The sequence below is a fragment of the Anas platyrhynchos genome, chromosome 3 (assembly GCF_047663525.1).
Source record: "Anas platyrhynchos isolate ZD024472 breed Pekin duck chromosome 3, IASCAAS_PekinDuck_T2T, whole genome shotgun sequence".
Classification (NCBI taxonomy): Eukaryota; Metazoa; Chordata; class Aves; order Anseriformes; family Anatidae; genus Anas; species Anas platyrhynchos.
Window position 1 is genome coordinate 118,699,720 of NC_092589.1, and position 17,173 is coordinate 118,716,892.

Consider the following 17,173-nt stretch of genomic DNA (forward strand, 5'->3'; position numbering starts at 1 on the left):
TTTATGCATTTATAAATAATAATAATAAAAAAAAGCAAACTGTGCTATGAAAATGACCATTTTTAGATGATATAACCCAGATCATACTGAACGCCCGCTAGCTGTCTTCCATTCTGTTCTTGCTTTCCCAGGCACTTAAAAAAAAAAAAAAAAAAGAGAGAGGGCAAACTTTATAAATATTAAATTGCTGGGCTGAGTCCTAAAATACCCTACCTGAACAAAGAAAAAACCCTATTCCAAATCCCCACACAGAGCAAAACACCATTTTTCTCCCCAGGTATTGTGAAAAGTAGACAAAGCTTGGCTCATTTTAGGAAGGAAAACAGGCCAGACAGAGGTGTAGGAAAAGTTTGTGTTCTGAAAGGAGAGAAAAGGGAGCTGTGATGGCTGTGTACAGGCATTTCCTGCTTCAAGATTTGAGAATTTCACTCCTCAACACACCCAGAAATCCAGAGTGGCCATAAACCGATATCTAGATTTGTTTCCCAGCTTTTTTTTTTTCCTCCATTCCTCACAATTTATTTTTAACTCCTGCACAGAAGCTGCATCTGTTGTGAACGCTCACTTTGCAGACCGAGCTCGTGCTCGAGCGATTGCAGGGCACCTTCCCTGCCTTGTCTTCAGCAGAGCTCAAACTTATTCTTCTCTTATTCTCTGCACTGATTCCAACTTTAGCATTTCCGTGCTGCAGCTCGGCCATCCTCTCAAGACCCACTGCTTTCAGTACCAGGATGTACTTTTGCCATCTTTTAGGGCTCACGTGAGCTTGGAAGAAGGATCTGGTAGGCGTAGATGGTCTGTTTACCTTGCATTTAAAGCCTTTAAAAGTTAAGAGTACTATGAATGATGCCAGGGCAAGCATTATCTGAAAAGATACACAAGCTTAAAATAGCAGGCAGGGAGCGAGCATCCTGCCGTGAACGTATATCCTTCAAGAGAAGCAAATTTAGCAGTTCCCCTCTCTGACAACATTCAGAGAGACTCATCCTAAACACTAACGGGGATGGCAGAAGAGGAAAACCAAACCGAATCCCACCATGAAACAGCCGAAGGACTTCGCGTCGATGTCCTCAAGAAGATTCCACTTGGGAGGATGGGAAATCAAAGCTTTAGCATCACTTCCCAGCAGGAAATAAATCGACAGAGTGAGTAAGATTCGTACACAGCAAACGTTTTACACTGGAAAAGGGAGATCAAGGCAGTGAACTAGTGGAAGTCACTTGGTGGGCACGGGGAACTAGTGCCCGATTAAACGGCAGCCCATCTTTCAAGCCGTCTCCTTGCCTGCAAGCACAAAAGCACAAACATTTTCTTTTTAACTCTGCTTATTTAGCTCAGTTCAATGCCCAGCGCTTTCAAAGTTGAGGAACCAGTTGGGAATTGAGACAGCAGGAAAAACAGTTTCTTGCTTTTAAATGAGGAATAAAACCGAAGTAAGCTGATGAGCTCTGCCAGCTCTCTGTTTCTGAAGGGCACGGTAACCAGAAATTAAGTGAAATTTCCTTTTCACAGACAAGCCTCGCTGTGTTTAATCAGTTTACTTTAAAAGAAAAACTGCATTTTGACCTGACTGCAATAGCCATAATGCCAAGTAAAACTGCGCTTTCAGTTGAATCCCAGTTGCCATCCAAACGGTGCTTGACGTGATTTCTAAACAAGAGCCAGCTGGGAAACAGGCAGAGAATCAACTATTTTCTAATCCCACCCCTAATAAATGCCTAGGAAGCAAGGTGATCGCTTAGGTTTTTGTGACACCTGTTAGGAAGGGGAAAAGTTGCCAGCACAACTCAACTTTTCTTTCACGATAACGAAGGACTACATGTGCAAAACAAAACTAAGTTCAATTATTCAGCCCACGGCTTCCTGCCTGCTATTGAAGCCGCTTTGATTTAAATTGATCCCCGCGCCGCAGTGCCAGCTCCGACAATCGACGTGCTGGGACAAACACACATCCTCTGAAGCCACGCACGGGTCTATCAGGGCAGGAGAGCGGCCAGGAGGAACCTCGTGGATCCTTCACCTACCTGGGAAGCAGCATTTTGCTGTTTGGATGAATAGCTTACGAGTATTTGCGCCCAGATACAGGGATACAGCCACCATCAACTTCACAGAGAGAAGCCAGAGGTGAAGGCATTGCCTGCCCCCAATGACACCGTCCTGCAGCACTGGAGGAGCCCAAGCTTTTCTTTTGGTCAGCTTTCTATGCTTGATGGAGATAAAACTAATAGAAGCATTGGATTTACAACCATTTCTGTGATACAAACTGGGTGAAAATCCATTAAATAGATGAAATTCAAGCAAACAAGTGCAATCCATCCCCTTTAGGAAGAAATACACAAATAAAAGAAACTAGAGCACCTCCTAAAAATACAAATTTGAAGGGGCTGGAGCTGTCAGCCTTGGATCACACCGGACATAGAAAAGGCTCCACCAGGTCTAGTAAGTTGTTTACGAAGGATTAAACCGAGCTTTAAGCAAAGTTGGTCACTCCCATCTAGGGAGCAGCAAAAGCAGCATCAACAGCTTCAGGGCAGATTTACCCCTCTGACAAGAATTTTTTGCCTGGATGAGGAACAGGAGAAGACAACTGATGGGATTTCCTATTGTACCCATTTCGTACCGGGCCGATTCGGGGCACCAAGATCAGCAGTCAACCCTACCGCAAGCCAACGCTGAGCACCAACGCTATCCAGCAACCGCTCTGGCCAACAAAGAGGATGAATGGCTTGAACTTTGGCCAACCCAAGAGCCATTTCACAGCAAAGTCTGTTTTAAACCAAAGGAAAAATAACTTGCAACCTTCTCACACCCCAAAGTTCGAACGCGGCCGTCCCAGTAGCACCAGTGCCCAAGAGTGCAAACCCACGATGGTCTCAGGGATGTTCTCCATCAGCGTTGCCTGCAAGAATTTGATTATACCAGACCTCAAAGCCACTCCAATAAATCTGCTCAACCATATTGTCACTCGGCCTTGAATTGGTTCCCCATCGATGTAAAGTTGTCCCTCCCCGTGCAGGAGCTCCGCTAGGCACAGCAAGGTGCCACCCCTCGCTCGACCTCCAGCCACCACCACGCGTATAAATAAACGTGATTTATACACGGCTGCAATTTTGCACATTGTAAATTACCTACGGAGACGAGCATAAATTGCATGTACATGCAAATGCGCTGGTGTGATTGTGTATTTATATGCACAATCCACCACTCGTGCTCCAAAGCTGAAAGTTTCTCCCAGCCGTTCAATAAACCTTACAACCCGAGCCAGACACACTTTGTTTTCCATAAAGTCTGCAACTAAACCTTAAAATAAATAATAAAAAAGGTTATAATTCATCATCCTGACATCAAATCACCAGATTGCTATTTCAGTATATCGGAGTGATGGATACAGACTTGTTTTAAGTACAGTTTAGTCTGTGTTATTACCAGAGCATTTATTGTTGCCTTTAAGACAGTTTCCTTTCAGACGTTTCAAAAACAGCAAAACTAATTTTTCCCTCCGCTGCCTGGATCTGAGTCCACTATTCGGAGAGGAAAAAAGAAGAAAAAATTTAAAAAGTCCGTTCTCCCCCAAATCATGACTAAGCAACACGACAGCAGATGCTCAAAACCAGGATTTCTTCTTGTTCCACACCTCTCTTTGCTTTTGACTGGGGTCAGACGAAAAATGCTCCTCATTCCTCAATGAAAACTCCCATCTGACATCAGATGCTATTTGGAAAAATGACTACACACCCTCAGATTTGTGTTTCAGCCATCAGAGCACACAGAAAGCTCTCGGTTCTCGTTGCAGCCCTAGGTGGTGGCACTACAAAACCCTTCATGAATGGCGAGTCCAGCGTAGCCGGGTGAACCCAAAGAGGATGGATGAAATGCTGCCCAGCCTGCACGCTATCCACACCAGCTTTTAGCCTTAGGCAAAGGGAAGATCACGTTTCTTCCTCTCAGGAGGAAAAAAAACAGTCCAGTTTTCTCAAAACAATTCCCTGGGCCACCCTGTATCCCTCTAACACAGACGTGTGTAAGTGGCAGTCTTAAAGCCATTAACTCTTTCAGTAAAAGTTCTTAGCTAAAAATATCGATTAAAAATAACCGTTTCCCTTCAATTTATACTCCTCAGACGATGCTGGGAGGCATCATCTACAGTCAGGATCCAGCCCACAGGCAGAGCCCCAAACATTTGGGTTTGCTGCAGTTATTTCCCGGGGCACCTCCTAATCCCCTGCAGGCCACGAGCTCCCCCGAGCCATCACAGGCATCCTTCTGCCAACCCCTTTTTCGTGTCCTTTCTGTAGGAACCCTACTGCAGATTCTTCCAAGTTTTTATAAAGGGGACTCTTCTCATCACCCACAGAGCCTAGGACCCCCCAACGTTTACGCTGACTTCTCTACTCCAGGTGTAAGCTCACACACAAGAGGTCCCAGGTATGAGTCTGTAAATACAGATGTATGTATTAATGAAGTACTTGATAAGCAACAGTGCAAAATGAGGCCTTAATTCCACCGAGCACGAAAGCACGGGAGTAACCCCAGGAAATGTGACTGTACATATTCCCACAAATAATCTCTGCCTGTGCCCTGACACTAATACAAGAACACAGCCGTATGGAGCTTGAAATCTTCCCCCAGAGAAACAACTTTGCGAGAGCAGAACGAAGGAAACATAACGTGGAGAAAAACACCCATGTAGTTTTGCTTGCTATTTAAACCAGGCTGATTAAGATCTAGTAGCTTTTCAGATTTTCGCCTTCCCTCCTTTCCCCTTCTTTTTAGGGGTGCTTTATAGTAACAGCATACAGGGCTAAACTCTATCCAGGATTTGCAAACACCAACCCCATCAAGCACAAAAACAACAGACCACGTAAAAAAACAGACAGCTAGGATGGGTCAGAAGTGGAATACAAGGCAAGGAAGATCTGGCACGTACGAATCTCAAAGAAGTGCCTCCTTACAAGCAACCCCAGCCCTTCAGAAACCACACGACTGCGAAGTTTGGTACCTGCCTTCTTGAACTGGAGCCATCAGCGTTCACACCTACAAGATTTTCACTGAAAAACTCAGATCATAGGTCCTGGCAAAACATGAGATTGTTGGATAATATTGGGTCTCAAAGCTGACACATTTAGAAGAGAAAAAATAAAAACTAAAAATCTGATAAAAAGATTCCAGTATTGACAGCTTGCTTTCTTCCACGTTGCTCTGAAGTGTGTGGTAAGGTGCGAAAGAAGAGAAGAGGAAGTTATTTGGAGAAGAAATATGAATGAAGAGAAGGCACTTGTCAGGAGATCGCTTCTGAAATACCCAGAGTGAGGGCAGCTTTGTTCTCAGCAAGGAGCAAACACACAGAAGACAAACCATCCCCTTCCTGGAACAGCCTCAAGTACCTACACTTACCTGGGAGGTGAGGAAAGACAGCAGAGAATGAGAGCAGCATTTATCAGAGGGTCCGAGCCTGCTTTCCCATCCCTTGAGTCCAGCTGCACTATCTAAAGGCTGCCTGCCTTTCCTAGGACAAGAATACCTACATAAAATACACAGATGCAATGCATACGTTCCACAAAAAAAAACAGGTTTATACAGTAAGGAGAATGTCTATTTGCTTTGATCTCGAGTTGCCCCATGAATTTTTAATGACAGCTGTAAAGCAGCAATCTTTGGACAGAAATCAGCAGCGGAATTCAAGCACGCTGCTCATTGCAGGTTAGGAAAATCCATTTCCAATATGTTTGTATCAGAACTGCTCCCAACTCCACGCAAGGAGAAATGCAAATTTCACTCAGTGTTGTATTTGCAGATTATTCCCTTCAGCCTACGGCTTTCCCTTGCCCTCTCCAAAACGGAGGGAGGAAGGAACCGCTCAATCTGTTTTGTCATCTTTGCTCCTATTAGTGGAAATGATGCAAAGTTCAGATATTGCTGTCCTCTCATTTCGTATTTCACTGGAAAAATGTCTCAATCTTTTAATTTTCCTTTCCCTACAGAGAAACTGCTAAACCAAAAGTACAAAAGAAAACACTTTCCTACTACGCACCACAAATAGACTACAGTTTCTAGTTCAAGTGCAAAGGGACAAAGATACCAAAATGTTTTTATATGCATACATTAAGATAAAAGCAGGAAAGATTAACATCTGCAGAAAGATATTAACCCTTGTGCTTTCAGCAATGAAACTTCATCTGTGGGAAACTTCACCTGCAGTTAAAGAACTGGCACTGCTGTATGGTGTTTGAGCTGTATGTCCACACATATCTGATACAAAACTAATGTTTTAGGTAAATTGTGAGGCTGTCGGGCTCCAAAACACTGAGGCTATTAAACAAATGCCTAGGAGAAAAAAGAAAAGATGGATATCCTTGTTCAAGACTTGAACCTCTCCTACAAAGATGACTGTAGCCAAGAAAACAGTATCGCATAGGAATTTAAGAAAAAGTTTTTAGAAAACACAGTATGGAGAGACAGGAAGAGTGTGATCCAATAGTATTGGGGGCAGACAAGAAGACAGCTGTGGCGCAGTATGATGAGCATGAAGAAGAAAAACTTTATGGGATCTAGAAGTGCCATACACTGTAAACAGCTTGCACGGTATGGAAATGACAAACGGCAACCATACCCCATCAAAAAGGTACCGACAAGAAGTGACAGCTTATAAATAAAGGCATTTAATTTGTAATTTATTTATAATGATCAACAGGATCTGAACTAAGAGCACCTCGATTCATGAAGGCTGCCCAGCCTCCAGGCATGGGACATTAAATAGGTGGCAAGGACTGCAGGGGCACAGCTTGGGGTGGCCACTTGTCCAGGCAAATGGGCTATTAAGGATTTAACTTGCATAGACCCCTCTTGACTGGAAAAGAGGTGATGCAAAAGCTATATGGAAAGCTTGAACCTGCTGTGGGGATATTTGCAAGCACACAGGCTGCCAGGTACTGGCCCTGTTCTGGAAGTCTGTCCTCAGCATCCACAGGTGTGAGAGAGAAGCAAACTCCTGATGTGACCAGCACAGTCTTTCATTTACCAACCCAATTTTAATTGAACTTACCCCCCATGTTGTTGTGTTTCACAACTCTTACATAAATCCTACCACACAGCTGCCTTTATTCAGGGGCAGAAGTTAGCATCGCCCTGCCAGCACCCAGATCGGGGCCTAGCTTAAAGCGATGCCTCAGAGACACACACCCTTATTTTTTGAAGTACCACATCCATGCAGCACTGCAGAAAAGCAGAAACCTCACTGAACTCACAATTTAGAAGTCTGCCGTGTAAAACACCAGTTAAACCCTGTTTAACTGGGCTTCTAAGCCTCCCTTGTGCCAGTCATGGTGTTAAATCCAGCAGGGTACACGTCTGTAAGAGCTATAAAAGACTTCAAAAGGTCCACCTTTCAAAAACAAGGAGGGGGAGAGAAAGGGGGACAGGATGAGAAGTGTAAGGATTTGATCAATACAAAACTATTCATTTCCCCACTTGAACACATCACTGAAGTGCTGAGGCGGGAAGGCCCCTCCTCAGGCCTGGTCCCCCGCACATGCAGTGCAACTGACTCTAAAAATAAACGTACAGGCACACAATGATCCACATGGATTTTGTTTGGTTCTGGTACAACAAATGGACTGCAAAACCACCTTTGAAGACAACCTTTCTCAGGGCCGTGAGGTAGAGACGCACGCTTTTTGGCCTGGTGGCTTCAGGAACCTAAATTGAGTTTGTCCTGTGGTTGACTAAGGCGTGAGCTAAATAGTTAGTTAAAATCTAAGCTTTCAATTGGAAACTGTGACTGCAAAAAGTTTAAGAACTGGTAAGGAAAAAGACCAACAGAAAGAAACCAGATGCAGCAGAAAACATCGTGGTGCCCCTGTTTTCTGGGTATTGCCATCACAGACCAAGGCTCTCCTCAGGGGCTGTAAGCACACAGAGCTCAGCCCCAGCTCACCCGAAACAACACAGGAGGGTTTGGGACAAAGCACTGCCACACAACCACACCTCAGAAGTCACCACCTATAACCCCTTCCTTTAATATTTATGAAAAAAATTGCATTTGCAGCCAAAATGTGCTGATAGTACTGCAAAGAAAGCATGGTCCTGAGCCTGCAGTCTCTTCTCAGAAATCTGAAGGATTGTTCTGCTCAGTCAGTAAATGGGGGACATTTAACACATGCTGTTAATGAGAAGGCCAGCGTTAGGGACTTTGAGGGTAGGCAAGGAGACCAGAAGTGCTGGTGGTCCAAGCCACCACTACCACGAAGGGCAGGAGGAAGGCTGCACATAGGAAATTGTCTCATCAAATAGCTGGAGGAAGTCTCAGTGGCTCTTCTGGAAAGGAGACAGCAAAAGGGTGTTAAAAAGCAAATAGCGGAGAATTAAGTATGAAAGGACCTAGAACTCTGCTTGCCTGTTAATTGAAAAAGGAAATTTCCTCAACATAATTCCAGTTCAGTCCTCGTGAAAACCAGAGAGCATTACCCCTGCCTCTAACACTCATTATATCTTGTTTTAAGGACTCACCCCTAAAAAAAAAACACTGAAATACAATGGAAGTTACAGATATTCAGCACTAGTTTTATTCCACACTCAGACCTGTGAGCTCACATAAAACACACGAGAGCCTTCATCAATTCACTGTTTTAATAGGTCTGAAAAATGACAGGAAAAGTAAGTAGTAAACTAATAAAAATTTTGATAGTGTAAAGGAGAGCTCCGTGATGGCAGCTTTGGAGGGCTTAAAGAGGTAAAGCTTTATGTTGCTGTTAGCTGGTTGTCCACAAGCTAAAAGGCAGAACACAGCTCTGATGTGCAAGTAAGACAGGCAAGGTCAGAGACAGTCACACTTCAGCTTTTGCTTCTCCTTTGCATGAAGATGGCAACACTGGAAACTAAACACTCCTTATACTTCATTTCTGCTGCCATGTAACCTGTGCATTTCATGAAGGATTTAAAAAAAAAAAAAAAAAAAATGCTTTTCCCACACTGTTTTGCAAAATATGGAGTAAAAAAAATCTTCAAGAAAAATCAGGATTTGTAGGCATCCTGCCATGGCTGGAGGATCCCCAGCCTGGCAGAAAAAGTACTTTCCTCACAATGTGCACAAGCCATCGATAAAGGGATCCACAAAACCCAGCATGATGGACAGGGAGCCATCTGAAGTAGAAAACAGACAACATAAAGGAGAATCAAAGGCTTTAAATCCACCTTTCTTAAGCGAGGGTCCTCAGTGTGGGCAGAAGGGAGGCAGCTCCATCTCATCACAGCTCTAAGACTTGTAATATCCCAGCTGCAGTGAGGTGCTGAGTCCTTCAAGGAAGAAGAGAGGCAGAGGAGATGGCCACCACAGCTTCCCGGTCACTGCCCTCCTGTCAGCTCGCCAGTCAAACACTTGCAAATTATGAGGCCCATCGAAATCACTTGTGGCTTCAATCTGCCCCAGACATCTGACACTGCGTGCCCTATCCCACCCAAGAAGCAACCAGATCCTCTATTTGTAGAGAAAGAGGAGTTTCTCCCCCTGAAACCTGCATTTTTACACTGAATTGAATTGAGAAGACTGGAAATAACTTCACACTCCAGCACGGCAAACGCCTGAGAACAGCGTACCTGCATCTCAGTCGGGACTGCTGGTCATTAGCCAGGTTGTTTATAAAACTATTTGAAAAATGCTAGCTTTTAAATATTACAGCTTTAATCATCTTGAATGGTACATCTTACATGCTGGACGCATAAAGAGGGTACGGAAACATGGTCTGCATTTAAAAAATGATTTAGCGAAAACAAATGAATTATCTTTATTAAGTGCATTGAACCTTGCTGTGTCCTCCACTGAAAGATTTTTGTATTAGTGAATCCATTCCACACTGTCCCTTATGTTAGGCTAGGGAAACAAGCATTTCTGCATCTACAAAACCATTTGGGATCTGAATTAGTTCAGTTCACAGACGACTTATCTGGGTATACTGAAATGAGGAAAATATTCGCTCTGCACTGTCAGAAGGTGCCTTACTATTTCTTCTGTCTGGTTCCACGTGCTCAGCCAGCAGTGACTACACCATCACTCTGCTGGTTTGGTTTCATTTGAGATCCTGGAGGTACAAATATGCTGCCTAGATTCTGTTCAAATCTGCCGCAAGAAGTGCAGGCACCGCATTAGATGTCAGTTATATAAATACCTTAAATATATATAAACTAACCTATTTAAAATTTAAAAAAAATTGTATAAAGAAGACAATTCTTGAGTCCAGGTTACAAACACAAGTTTAAAAGAGAGCAGATGCAATTGCAAAGAGAGGGTGGAGATGTTTCACTGCCGTTTTACGAGCTAACTTAACCAACAATCTACTTTTAGGCTTATCAAAGCTAGATGCATCCGCTTGCTATTAAACGGATCTGGATCTGTTCTCCGCAAACTAGGCATAGCTTCCAGGCTCCAGATAAGCGGCGAATTTGGCCCTTCAGGGTCCCGGAGTGTCCGAGCAGAGGAATTTTAACACCTTGGAGCTGTATTTAAGCTGACGATCAGGGTAAACAGCCACAATCTAAATGGATGTCTTGATGGGCAGCAAGCTCTGCAGAGGTGAAGAGCTATCTCCTGCCTGCGTGCTTGTACCGTGCTTAGCACCTTGGGGCCCCAGCTCCGGCAGCGCTCTCCAACTGCAATCACGTCACTCTAATCTTCATCTCAAGTATTTTATCAGCGATTTATGAGCAGGCTTAACCCACGTAAGCAATCAAATATGAAGGCCTAAAAAACTGGATCCCAGTTTTCCAGTTATAGGAGCCTCGGGGCAGGGGGGGTAATACCTAAACAAATTACACGTGCCAAAGCCAAAATTTTTACAGAGGAAGGGGAGGTTGGAAGGAGAGGAAAGAGATGAGCTTCCCATAGCACTGCAATGCCACAGGAAAGCGCCACGTTTAATGTAATCAAGCTCTACATTGCAGCCATATGGAAACAATTTCAGTCAATAAACAACTCCTGCAAGAAGACAGCAGAGGAACAGAAAAATCAGATACCGATTTAGCTAGGAGGCAGGAAAGCCATTGGCTGAGCTCAGAGGCTCGCACTGTAAGAAATATTTATGTCCAACTAAACAGCATACATTTCGGAGCCTGTGTTATTTGTCTTCGACATCCACAGTGCCACACCTCAGATTTCGGGCAGCAGACACAGCATTTTTTCCCTTTTTCCACAGTACCTTTTTTCCAGCCTCCCAAATCCTCTGCCTTGGTTCTGTTCCCTTTCTTCCCCCTTCCAAATCTTTTTTTCTAAGCCTATCTCTCTGGCAGGTTTCCCACTCGATAGCCAGAAAGGAAGCAGACGTCCCAAACCTCAGATACACGCCTGACCCCTCTGTGTTTTATCTGACTGGAATTTGCAGGTTTCAAAACAGGCACTTTCTCATGGAGCAAATCCTTTCAAACACCTACCTTAAACAAAAAACAAAACACTAAACTACATCATTTCTCATAGACAAAGGCATTTAAAGCAGGTTTGGTTTCAGGACCCTAAAAAGCAACACAATAAATACTGCCTAAGAAGAAAAACATCCACGTACGCTGCTGATTCCTGCTGCTACATGGAGGGAGTAAATAATTAGTTTGGGAAAGGAAAAGGGAAATTCAAGGGAACAGCCAGCAAGTGAGAAGGTGAGTTGCTATGAATAAAAGCATTTACCTGAGTATGCCAGAGGACTGACAGAAATATTTATCAGGATTATGCCCGTGGAACGAACCGAAGGATAATTCACAAGTGTCACCCCAAGTAGCCACTTGTAGAGGTTAGGAAGGTCCTCACTTCCACGGTGCTGTGCAATCTGCCAGCAGATACACCACAGCCTCCCCAAAAGCGTTGTGCTTGCAGACATTCAGCAATAAACCACCTTAAGATCTTCCTCTTACCAACCAAAGCGCAAGACTGAAGACCTAGAAGTTTATATAAATACCTTAAAAACCAGAAACTTCCTAATGGAAGAACTGGGAGCAGTTCTCCACTAGATTGGGGCAACAGATTTTCATCACACGAACTACCTTCGAATTATCAGTAATGGGAGATGATTTCCAGCAAATCCTTTAAGAGGGAACTATTTTAAATCAGCTAGAAAACAAGCACTGAAGAGGGCTTTTTGCAGTCTTGTAGGGCTTTTCTCCTTTATTAACCGAGGGACTCTGGATCCATGCTGGGTGGATGTTTGTGTCATGCTAGTGCTCAAAAAGGGGATGGAGCAAATCCGGAGCCCTATGGCAGTCAGCTGAGCATCAGTCCAGGCAAACCAACAGAAAATGAGATTATCCCAGCAAAGAATTAGAGAACAGGGGCACCAGTAGTGCCAGTCAACATGTTTTAATGGGAAAATATATTGATGAAGGGCTACCTTCTTTCTCTGAGATTACAAATGTAGGCTAGCAGAGGACAGTACAGGCACAGGGCGTACCTTGGTTGGAGTGGAAATCCACCTCGGCTGCTCCGTATCGACTGGTGCTTTCTGAGAGCTGTCAGTTAGCCAGTTCTTAATCTACTTCCTGGTATTGCATCATGCTAATTTTTTTTTTTTGTCACTAAATTTAAGGTCTGATGCAGTTCAACATTTTTATCGCTGCAGATAAAAGTCTGACTGACACCACGACTATTGGAACAGCACATTATTGTGCGGAGAGGGCAGCAAAAGGAGTCTGAAAATCTGACTTCACTCAGCTCAGGAAAACAAAACACAGCTGAAAACAAATTTATAATCTAAGAAATGCAAACCACAGCTACCAAGGGGCAGACTTCACTAGGAAGAGCCTCAATGTGAGAGCAGGCTCACGAAGAGGATTTCCCTATGCAAAAGGGGTACCACGGACCTCTTAAAGAGCTGCAGAGCAAAAGAGGTCATCGCACCTCGGTAGTCAGCACGGATAAGATGCAGGCTGGAACATTTACCATTTTTGGTTTCCACGATGTTAAAAATAAATGGAGACCATGAAGAATCACCGGATGATCTGAGTGCTGGAGAAAATGCCTCAGAGTGAGACTTAAAAGCTCAACTCTGCTTCCTTATCAATCGAGTAACTCGATTACAGAGTGTAAGTACCTCCATGGCAAGAAAGTAGGGGATACTAAAGGGCTCTAATCTTGTCAGGAAAGTCGTAACAAGAACCAGCGGCAGAAGTTAGACGAATTCAAATTAGAAATCAGCCACTTACTTTTAACAGTGAGATGGCACAAACTACCAGAAGTGATGAGGCTGAAATTACCAATCACGGACACTCGAGGCTGGAAAGCTTTCAAATTGTTTTTAGCCAAACATCAGTTACTGGTCTCAGTTTCAGAGTAAATGATTAAAATTTAAAGACTTGTGATATAAAGCATATAAAACATATCAGACAGGGCGATTTAATTGCCTGTTCTCGCCTTAAATTTTATGAACCTCCAATATGTTAACATCATTCTACTTCTATGGGTGAGGAAATTAAAGAGGGAGGAATAAGTTTCAAGTTCAGCAAGTTCCCTCTTTCTCAGATTGCTGTTCTTATCGCTACACAGCACTGCTCCACCGAGCAGACGGAGCCCCCATGAAATGCAAACAGCCGGAGAAAAAATGAGCATGGCGTCTGGAAACAATGCATAATACAACTTAGCTGAGAAAACTGGTGATGAACTACTTACCTCTCCCATCTGTGGCACGAAAAAAAGTTAGCATTAGCTTAAATAACACGTTCTTCCTCTGTGTAAATACACTTATGGTATTCGTGTTTATGCTATCGAGAGCAGCACGCACTAACACCCGGCCAAGAATCCTCAAATACTTTACAAACATGAAAACATCTCAACAGCCCTGAAAGGATTATATTCATATTGCATGCTGGTACGTAGGCAAGTCAAGAAGTTTGCCCTGGGTCATAAAATAAGACTTATGGCAGAGCCTAGGAATGAGAGCCCAGTGAGAGCTCCCTGCCAGGAAGAACTTTCCTTTTCAACACTGGCGTGCTACTTACACGTCAGAGCTGCTGCATCCCAGTTGCTCAAACTCCAGAGCCCTGCCAGTTAAATCACAAAGAGATTGCTAGTGAAAGCTGACATTGTAATCAGAGAATCTGATCATGGCAGAGAAAAGTGTCCAAAATAAAGGTCAGAATAAATATCCAAGGAGAAACAGCGCTTGTATTTTATGAACTAACTAAATGCTTTCTGCTTCCATTAGTACTACAGTACCACTGAAGAACAAAAAGCAGATTCAGGGCTTGCTTCAGAGCTCGTAAGAAATGGGCAGTTCAAAATGCAGGAAATGACTATAAGCTACACTTCCTAATTGATAGGACATAGGCTTATCAGAAGAATAAAACTGGCCGTTCACAATGCTCGCTGAAAAACAGCCCACAGTATTGTTTCAGCAGCAGGAGCTGTTTTATGGACCAACTCAGGGGTCAGTGGCGTGTTTTAAGAAAGTGAAAAGAAAACAGGGCTTCTTAAATACAAAGTTAAAAAGCGGGGAGGAAACCAACACAAGCAGGATTCAGCTGGGGGCATTCAGAACCAAACATTAATTAATATATTCTGCATGCCTGGCTTGCAAATTACTTCCTCAGCCCAATATTAATGCCTCATCTACCACCGCAGCAGTGAATAGGATTCCTATGAACTTGATCTAGCCTACATAGACCCCTTGCGCTTACAGAGAACAAAAGAACGCCCCCTCCACATATGAAGCAGGTAATAAAATCTGTTTCCCTCCAGCTGCACAAGGTTCTTGGGTAGATCTGAAAACACCACTCATCCCATCAGGTAAGCAGGAGCTTGCCAGCTTGCTGCAGACACACACAGGAGGCTAGGTCTCTGTCAAGTCACACGCAGAAGACTTTTGGTGCATGTACGTAGGTAAAACCTGACGAAGGGCTATGTTTGCTGGCACGTTTCAGGCACTAAAACCACCGTGAAATGCTGAAGCAAACATTCATGCAGGAACTCTGTAGGAGAAAGAGTTAACTGCCCTTCCCTCCATTCTGGGTGCCTGCACCGGAAAGATAAAGCAGAATACGCTCGGTCAGAAGCGCTCCCCTCCAGCAGTTCCCAGTTTGAAGAGGAGCCCAACTTCAGACTGGGCATGCAGCTTTGATTAAGAACTGGGAAAGGGAAATCTGCACACAGCCAAGTAGAGTTACCAGCCCTAGAGTACTTGGTTTAATTTGTAAAATTAAAAAAAAAAAGGGCACATCAAAACAGTCATTGTTCAACCTTTTGGTGTCTCAGTTAGCACAGTGCTGAATCACAACTGGAGCAAGGGTGCGTGGGCATCCCTGAGACAGATCTGAAGTCCAACACTGAAAAACTCCTCTTAAAGAAGAAGAAAAGCAACGCAAGAAAAAGGAGCTTTCCAAGAAGATGTATCCCAGCGGTGGTTCTGGTCTGATATTTTCCCCCTTCTTAAAGCAATAAACTTAAGAGAATAAACAAAGATGACAAGTGTCAAACCACAGAAGTCAACGGCACATGGGAAATCCTCCCATCAGCGTTCAAACCATCCCATTGACTCAGGTGTTCTTACGGAGCACATTAGAAGACCAGGCCATAAATCCTGTGTATGGTTAACGCGTTAATATAGCCCAGGTGGAAGCGTGCAATAGGTGGGGAACAGAGGGAGCTGTGTACAACTGGCACTTGCTCACTATCTGACCTTGAGTGAGTCACTTGGCCCTCGTGCCTCAGTTTCTCTATTTTTAAAACCCTGATAGCCCTGTAAAGCACTAAAAGATTTACAAATGAAGGTACAAAGTATTATTTTATCGCCGAGTAGTAAAGGAGAAGGACAGTGGCTCAGCCGTAATGAATCAATCTGAAACATCAGAGCCCGACTCCACCAGCGCACCACACAAGTTGCGGCCATAAATCGATCACTTCTGATTAGGTTAGGCTTTACGATGCAGTAATTGTGATAGCAGCAGTTTCATAACTGTGAAACGAGCACTTTGCTCAGCAGCACATTATGCAGGAAGCCTGCATGAACAACGACCTTTTTGGTCAACCCGAAACGGCACCGAACAGAGGCATCCCAAACACAATACCCATTTTTTTTTTAATGTTATCTATCAGAGAAGCTTCTCTACCTGCTTTTACGGTCACAGGTGAGCGGGAAGGAAACCAAACAATGCCACTTTTCAAAAAGACCAGATCTCAAGCTCCTAGCTCTCTTTTCAGCAGGGACAACGCAAAAAAATAGCTGTTTTTCAGAGTTGCAAGATGAAATTTTCAGTTGGGCAGCAACTCTCAGCTCCTTTCGGTGGACCACATGACTGCCTCAATACATAAGAGCATTTTTTGTGCCAGCTCGCAATGAAGACCACATAGCTAATAGTTTGCAACCTCCTTTCCCCCAGAAGATCTTCAGTGTTGAGTAAGAAAATTCCTCACATGATTTCAATGAGAGGGTTCACTTGTCAGAGGCTGCTTCGAGATAGTATCATATGTCAGGGAGGTGCTGCTCAGAGGAAGCTTTCCAACCCTGCACTTTCAAGGCTCAACTGAAAAAGAAAAAAAAAAAACACTTTGGGCTATAAAGTTGGAAACTGGAAGAAAGAAAAATAATCTCTAGATGTTATTTTTAAAAAGTGGAAGCGAGCCAATTAACGGGGGGAGGAAGAAAAACTCTGATTAGAGCCCTGACAAACTCTGCCGATCACAGAGCGATTCCCAGCTCTGCCGCCGACTCCATGGAGGAACCTGAGCAAGTTAATCCCTCTGCACCTTAGCTTGCCACCTGCGAAATGAAAAATAACACTTTCTTTTCATATCCTGTTATTCCTGCTCGCTTTGTTTCCCAAATTAAAAGCACTTGTCCAAACACTTACCTTTCGCATTCGCGCTGGAAATTGCATTCATAGCTAACATTCAATCAGTTTGCGTGGCTGAGTGTTCAAACACAAACTCTCAGTATACTTGGCCAGCCAGCTGCCCTCATCTTGGTGCATTTTAGAAGGGAGCTTTATGCAATACAGGAATATCTGAACGCTAACCTACAGTTTGGTAGTGATCTAATATATAAAGAACGGCTTTAGGGATATGAGTTAACCAAAACTCAAATCTATTTCTCCTCATTATCTCCTAAAAATCCCACTATAATCATGACATTGGTCTCGCTTCGTTGATAATCCACAAGATAATATTATCAGCATAGGTATAATTAAAGGGGCAATCCCACGAGGACCTGCA

General features: G+C 43.7%; 1 protein-coding gene across 20 annotated transcripts in view; it reads right to left on the reverse strand.

Moving 5' to 3' along the window:
* The window catches only part of HMBOX1 (homeobox containing 1), a 117,589-nt gene that overhangs the window by 96,241 nt on the left and 4,175 nt on the right, over positions 1–17,173 (reverse strand). Inside the window, exon 1 of one of the 20 annotated variants that reach the window (XM_005024120.6) lies at positions 16,376–16,447. The exons of the other annotated variants lie outside the window; for them this stretch is intronic. The gene's annotated coding sequence lies outside the window, so the exon portion shown is untranslated. Of the gene's footprint in view, positions 1–16,375; positions 16,448–17,173 lie in introns of those variants that run through there. 20 annotated transcript variants of the gene reach the window in all.